General features: G+C 55.7%; 1 protein-coding gene across 1 annotated transcript in view; it reads left to right on the top strand.

Annotated features, from left to right (window-relative positions):
- Positions 1-6,886, top strand: part of LOC103775436 (metabotropic glutamate receptor 4) — a 41,467-nt gene that overhangs the window by 9,366 nt on the left and 25,215 nt on the right. The window lies entirely within an intron of this gene.

Below are 6,886 nucleotides of genomic sequence, written 5' to 3'. Positions count from 1 at the left end.
CGCGTGGGGGAGCCGTGGGGGAGCGGGCGGGTACCCGCGGGTGGCCAAGCCTCCATCCCAGGAGCGGGTGGGTGCTGAGGACCCCTGAGTGATGCTGTTGTGGCTGCTCCTCCAGTGAGCCTCAAGCTGCTCTGAGCCCCCACCGTGGCACCAGTGCAGCACTGGGGTCCCTCGTGGCTCTGGGATCCCTTTTCCTGCTCAGCATCCTGTGCAGGGAGGGGAGGTGGGAGCTGGAGGCTGTTTGCCGAGGTGGTTCCAACCCTGCAGCTCAGGCTGCTGCCCATCCCTGCCTGAGCTGCCTCTGCATGGCACATCAAGTTCTGGCAAAATCGGTGGGATGCCAGCTGATCTGGAGCTCCTCAAACTGTGTTATGGCCTTATAAATGGACAAAGGGAATACAAATTTGGAGGTGACGAGCTCCTAATCAAAGCCCTATAAATAGGGATGGCGATAATTCCGCCCTGGCACCGGGAGCCGGCTGTGCTTTTCATAGGCAGAGGAGCCCATCTGGGGATTCAACCTGGAATCTGTTCTTCAGGATCTGAACTTGAAAAGCAGAATATTTTCATGGGGCCGTGGTTTTGCCAGGAGGAGGGTTTGGGGATGCTTTGGAGCTGGTTGTACGGGGGGGCTGGATGCCCTGCCCGCATGCCCCGTGATGGGGGTGTGGCTGTGAGACGTGCCAGGGTGGCCTGTGCCCAGCTGGGCTTGTGTTTGCTTGCAGTGGGTGTGCTGGTGTGTTCCTGCAAGGGACATGTGGGTCTGCAGGTGGGAAGGTGCCCTTGGGTCTGCGTGGAGCCCAGCAGGTCTGTGGGAGCTGGAGGGATGCCCTGTAGGACAGGGCAGCAATGTGCCCTCATGGCCAAGGCCAGTGGTCCCCTGGGGTGCATGAAGAAGAGTGTGGCTAGCAGGTCAAGGGAGGTTCTTCTCTCCCTCTGCTCTGCCCTAGTGAGGCCACCTCTGGAGTACTGGGTCCAGTTCTGGGCTCCCTAGTTCAAGAGAGACAAGGAGCTACTGGAGAGAGTCCAGCGAAGGCTACAAAGCTGCTGAAGGCCCTGGAGCATCTCTGTGAGGAGGAAAGGCTGAGAGCCCTGGGGCTGTTCAGCCTGGAGAAGAGAAGACTCAGAGAGGATCTGATCAAGAGCTAAAGGGCCCGGGGCGAGACTCCTGCCAGTGGTGCCCATCAACAAGACAAGGGGCAAGGGGCACAAACTGGAACCCAGGAGGTTCCATCTGGACTTGATCTTAAAGGCTTGTTCCAACCAAAGCAATTCTGTGATGCACGGGCACAAATTAACCCTGTGCTAACCTCTACTAAGCACCAGTAAGGAGCAGTTGTTGTGACTGGTGATCCTATAGCAGCATGAGCCCTTCTTCTTTGGGCTACCCGTGGCCACCACGTGTTCCTACAACTATCTGGTTACTGCCACGACAGTGTAACTGCAGAGTAAAGGAGAGTACCTGGAACCCCAAGGGTGGGGTTGGACCAAGAACTTGCTTTTTCTACCTTTTTAAAAATTTCTTCCCTGTGGTGGCAACTGCAAGGCTGGAGGAAGAGCTGAGCTGTGCCTGCTTCACCTTTCTGTCTTCCCCCATAAAAATGGCTCTGCTGACACCTTTACACCAGCCCCTGGGGATGGGTGAAGGATCCGTCCTTTCTTTTACAGCCTGCTTGTATATCCCTGGCTCTCATTTGCAATTCTCCAGCAGCGTAAAGGGTCCTGCAGTTTATTGCTGCTTCAAGGTGCCTCCAGCCTGTCAAAGTGATGTAAAGGGGCTGTCGGTTGACTGAGGATCAGGCCTTTGCCAAGGGCTTGCCAGCAGTTTGTCAAGCAGTGGAGTTTACCCGTGGGGGAGGGTTTATGCTGGGGGAAAGAGCCAGTCCCTGCTTGGGGGGTTCTCACCAGTGCCAGGATCAGGGTGATCATCTCCCTGCTCACCTCCTGGACACCACTCTGCTTCATTTTTCATTCCAAGCCCGAGTCTTCAGAGCCATTTTTTATTTCCATCAGGCAATAATGCTCATTGCTGTGGTTAGCAGTCAGCATTCAAGCTGTTTGCTTTCTGATGCATTATCAACTTGACCTTCAGTTTCAATTTTTAGCAAAGCCTCACGTTAAAGGCTTCGCTGTTGCAGTGGAGAGTGTTGCTGCTCAAGGCACCAAGTGGCCCCCTCGCCCTGGGGACAGGTTATTGTTGCAGCCAGGGGCTGGCCCCTGGGCTACTCAGACAGATCTAGGTGCTCGTTATATCTTATGTATTGCAATTACTCTGGCAATTATGCTGCTGGCCCCTGGAGGCTGCTGGTTGCACCGATGGCCAGACAGCCCTTATTCACTCGAGCGATGTTTTTTTTGGGGTGCTAACACTGCAGAGATGTCAAATCTCCAAAGAATGATTTTTTTCTTGGCCTTTTTTCAGCATTTCAACCACTTCCTCAAAGCCTCCTGCAAAGGTGGTGAGCATCAGCTGTAGTTACATTTGGCACCGAGGTGCCAGGCAGGGTCAGCAGCGGGCTGTCCCCAGCGCCTCCCTCTCCAAGCCCTCTCGGACAACATCTCATGACCCTGCTCCGTGCCATCACTTCAGCAGCCAGACAGACCCGTCTGCAGCTTCTGTGCTCCGTGTGCGTTGACATCTCGGCTGTCACTGAGCTCTCAGAGACAAAATATTAGACTGATGTTGATGTAATTTAGCTGGTGAGCACGGCGCGTGATGCCACGTCGTAATGTGCAGCGCTGGGTTTGGGAAGAGGGCAATATTTCCAGCCCAGCACAAGACTCCTTAGTCATGTGTTAGGATCAATTTTACACTGTCATTTCCCCCCCGCTATTGTTTTATCCTTCGCTGAGTTTTCTATATTTTCAGTTAAGAGGGTGATCTATATTCGTGGTGCATTCACTCATCCCCGTGTGACACTCGGGGCTGTCTCTGCTTTAGCCACATTCGTTACTTTTGGTTGATGCAGCAGGATGTCACCCCTGTAAAGCCACTCCTGAGCCTTAAGGCATAAGCAAGCATCGAATGCCACTTTCTGGTGGGTTTGTACACGCAGTCCTGGAGGCTGCTCATCCTGAGTATTTGCTGCTACCCCGGGTCCTGTGGGTGCCATCCCCAGGGGACAGCTGGGGTGGCCGGGAGGATGATGCTGGTGGGTCCGTGCGCCTGGTCCGTGCCCCTGGAGTTTCCCCCCTGCCAGCAAATCATGCAGGAGTTCAAGGGGGTGACCTTCAGCCCTGTGACAGCAAGGTGTGAGGGGTGGCAGGGCAGAGCTGGTGCCCCAGCTCCCTTTCATCCCCGAGGATGGCTGTTCCTGTGCACTCAGCACTCGGTTACTGCGGCTGTTTGCTGCTGGTGTCTCGGCTCCTCAGCCAAATCCTCCCCTTCAGCAGCCAGCACAGAGCTGGTTTTTTTTTCAGAGCATGATACTGAGAGTGGGAAGGGTCCCCACTGCAGGATTTTGGGCAAATCTTTTCCTGTGGGTGTTTTCTAGCCACTAACACCAAGGGTGGTGGAATCTCTGTCCCCTCCGGAGCTCGATCGGAGCATCCCTGAGAGATCCTTTCACAGCGTATCTCAGGAAGGCTCCCTGGCACCCACGGGCTCAAATCATGCTTATATTATAAACTCATTGCCTGAGTTAATGTGCTGGTCTCTCAAACTGCCCCAAAATTATCCCCAGCTCTTGCTCTGTGTCTTTTAGTGCTGGATGGGGTGGCCAAGGGGACAGGTCTGGTCCCTGGGGCTCTGCTACTGTTGCCACTTTGGGTCCCGAAACTCTTGCAGGCTCCTCAGAGGCAGAAACCACATTTCTTGGGTTGTTTTCCTATTTCTTTCCCCTCACTGCTTCTTCTCTGTTTGCCACTGTCAACCCTGTGTACCCCAGCACAGCCTGAGAGGAGATGTTGCCTCAGTTTCCCCATCTAAAAACTTTCTCTGCCCTTGAGCTGTTTGCTGGTGGGTGCAAAGTGTCCAGCAGGCTGGGACTGGGGAGAGCCAGAGCTGGACTGGGGCTACTGGGCAACACTGCCCTCATCTCCTGACTCTTCTTGGACAAAGAAGAGCTATTAGTTGTGGTCGAGGCTGGTGTGTGGGCTCTGGCTTGTAGCCCAGACCTGGGCTTTGGAGGCAGCTGGGGTTGATGTATTGCCCTTTAGTATTTTTGGTGTGTTGAGGGGTGCCCGTGGGCTGGTGAACTCATCTGGGTCGTGCCAGGCAAACGCTGGCAGCTCCATGGAGATCCTGGTGAGGTCTGGTCTGAGATGGGAAATGCAGCTCTGGGGGACAGGTGAAGCAGAAAGTGTGGGTGTTTTCCATGGTATGGTCTTGGGTTAGGAGGAGTGAGCTAAATCATCCTGATAAATGAAGGGAAAAGCTGGATTTGCTTTCAGGACTCATCAGGCACTTCCAGCTCCTGGAGTCATGTGGTGGGTGGAGGGGTCTCTGCTGCAGAGAATCACTTCAAGCCTCTGACTGCAGAGTGATGTTCCCTTTGCAGTAGAGGTCTTTCCCCACTGTGAAATCTTGCTCTAAACCTTCCTCAAGAGCCCCAAATCTTCTGGTTCTCCCTGGTTCAGGGCTGGAGCAAGGTGAGGAGGAAGGACACAGCCCAAAGGACAACTCGCGTGCAGGAGCTGGGGGGGACCTGACTCACCCAAGTGTCTGGTTAGATCTTTAGAAGATCCTTCTCATGGACTGTGGTGGCATTACCTACACAAGAAACTGAATTTTCTGCTCCCCAGGGCCCTAGGTTTGAGCGGGAGACTTGCTTTCCCCTCCCCCCCCCCTTCTTTTCCCCATTGCAAATTCATTAATTATTGATTTGGCCCAGCAATGCAGGCAGTTGGGCAGCAGGCTCACACTGCTCCCATTCACAATGTCTGATGAGATTTCTCAACACTGAAGAGCAACATTCGAGCCAGTTCCAGGGATGAGGCAGGTGGTGAGTGCCAGGAGCCTCCAGCCATGGGGATGTGAGATGCAGAGCCCAGGACACACAAGGGAGGGACCTACCACCCCTAAAGTGGGACCAGGCTGCAAAAATGTGGGGCTCAGGGAGCTGCCATCACTCCCTGCTTGGCATTCCCAGGGGGGAAGGAGCAAGATGCCCACCTGGCAGTGAAGTGCAGGAGTCTGAGCTGAGCTGAGGCTGTGCCAGGGGGTGGGTTTGGGTGATGAAGGCAGGTTGATATCCCCAAGCACACCCGAGATGGTGGCAGAGGTGCTTTGCCAGCAGCAGGATGGGATATTGCAGCCTCTCTGTTGGGTATTGTTGCCATCAGGGCACTGCCACAGCCAAGGGGAGGGTACAGCCATGTGTGATGGGGGTGGGGGACTCACTGGCACTGCCACTGTCCCTTGGCTCCTGTCGTGGCATGGGGCTGGTCACTCATCACAGTGCCCTCCCCAGCCTGGCTTGTGTGCGGGTGCCCGTGGCATGGAGGGACCTTCCCCAGACTGCAGAGCCACTTGCTGCTGGCTTTCCCCTCCTGGGTGGATGGATGGGTGGATGGATGGATGAGTGGATGGATGGATGGATGGATGATCCAAGTCCTTGACCTGTGCAGGGCATCCCATGCTCCATGGTTAGACCCAAGCAGTAGGTGCAGGAGCTTTGCCTCTGTGAGGGCGCAGAGCGGTGTCCCTAATGACTTCTCCTCTAATGAGTTGGTTCCTGGAGGCTTTGAAGTGATCTGCATAATGAATCCTGGGGCAGAAGAGCAACCAATTAAGACTCTGGGCTTGGGAATCTCATTTAAATGGCCAGAGTCAGGAAGGGGTGGCCAGGAACATGCAGGGGAGCCGTGCAGGTGCTGCTGGCAGAAAACCACCCCTGCTGGGCTCAGCAGAGTCCCAGCCCCTCCTCGGGGTGCCCAGGGCTGGCTGGGGAGCAGGGTGTGCTGGGAGGGGGGGCACACACACTGTGTGTGTGCCCAACGTGCCAGGCTCGTGGCCTCCCAGCACTTGGCAGCCGCCAGCTCTGTGGGGAGCTCTCCCTGATTGATGGGCTGCGTTAGCGACAGCAAAAGCTCATTATCTACCTGCAATCAAGAGGCCACTCCAGCTCCCAGCTCCCCAGAGCGGCTGCGCTCCCACCGAGCTCTTAATGGTGCAGATTAAACCCTGACCCGTGTTTGACAACACCAGTTAACCCCACTGTGATGAGGAGAGGCCCTGGAGAGCGGGGATGCCCGAGGATGCTGAGATCCCCGCGGGCTCTTCCCTTGCTGCATGCCCTCCACGTGCCAGGCTGCTGCCCAGCAGGGCTGGCACCCCTGGGATCTCCTCTGAGCATCCTTCAGTCTGGCTCCAAGCTGTCTCTGGCAGCTGGTTGTGGGATGCTGCCCTGCTTCTGGAAGTTTTCCCACTGTTCCTGCTCCTTCTCAGGGCTCAGTTTTGGGACAGGTTTAATGTCTTTATCAGTGACCTGGGTGAGGGGCATTGCACCTCAGTAAATTTGCAGATGACATGGAATGAAGTGGGAGTGTGGATCTGCAGAGGGTAGAAGGCTCTGCAGAGGGGTCTGCACAGGCTGGAGCAATGGGCTGAGGTCAATGGGATGAGGTTTAACAAGACCAAGGGCTGGGTCCTGCACTGGGGTCACAACAACCCCAGCCTAGAGTGTTGCCTGGGATTGGAGTGGCTGGAAGGTGCCTGGGGAAAAGGACCTGGGGTGTTGGTGGACAGTCACTGACCATGAGCCAACTGTGTGCCCAGGTGGCCAAGAAGGCCAACGGCATCCTGGCCTGGATCAGAAAGGGTGTGAGCAGCAGGAGCAGGGAGGTGATGGTGCCCCTGGACTCAGCCCTGCTGAGACCTCACCTTGATCCTGGGTCCAGTTCTGGGCACCACAGGATAAGGACATGGAGGCGCTGGACAGGTCCA

The sequence above is a fragment of the Merops nubicus genome, unplaced genomic scaffold, assembly GCF_000691845.1.
Source record: "Merops nubicus isolate BGI_N331 unplaced genomic scaffold, ASM69184v1 scaffold23300, whole genome shotgun sequence".
Lineage (NCBI taxonomy): Eukaryota > Metazoa > Chordata > Aves > Coraciiformes > Meropidae > Merops > Merops nubicus.
Note: the sequence above shows the minus strand (reverse complement) of the source record. Positions and strands in the feature narration are given on the sequence as shown.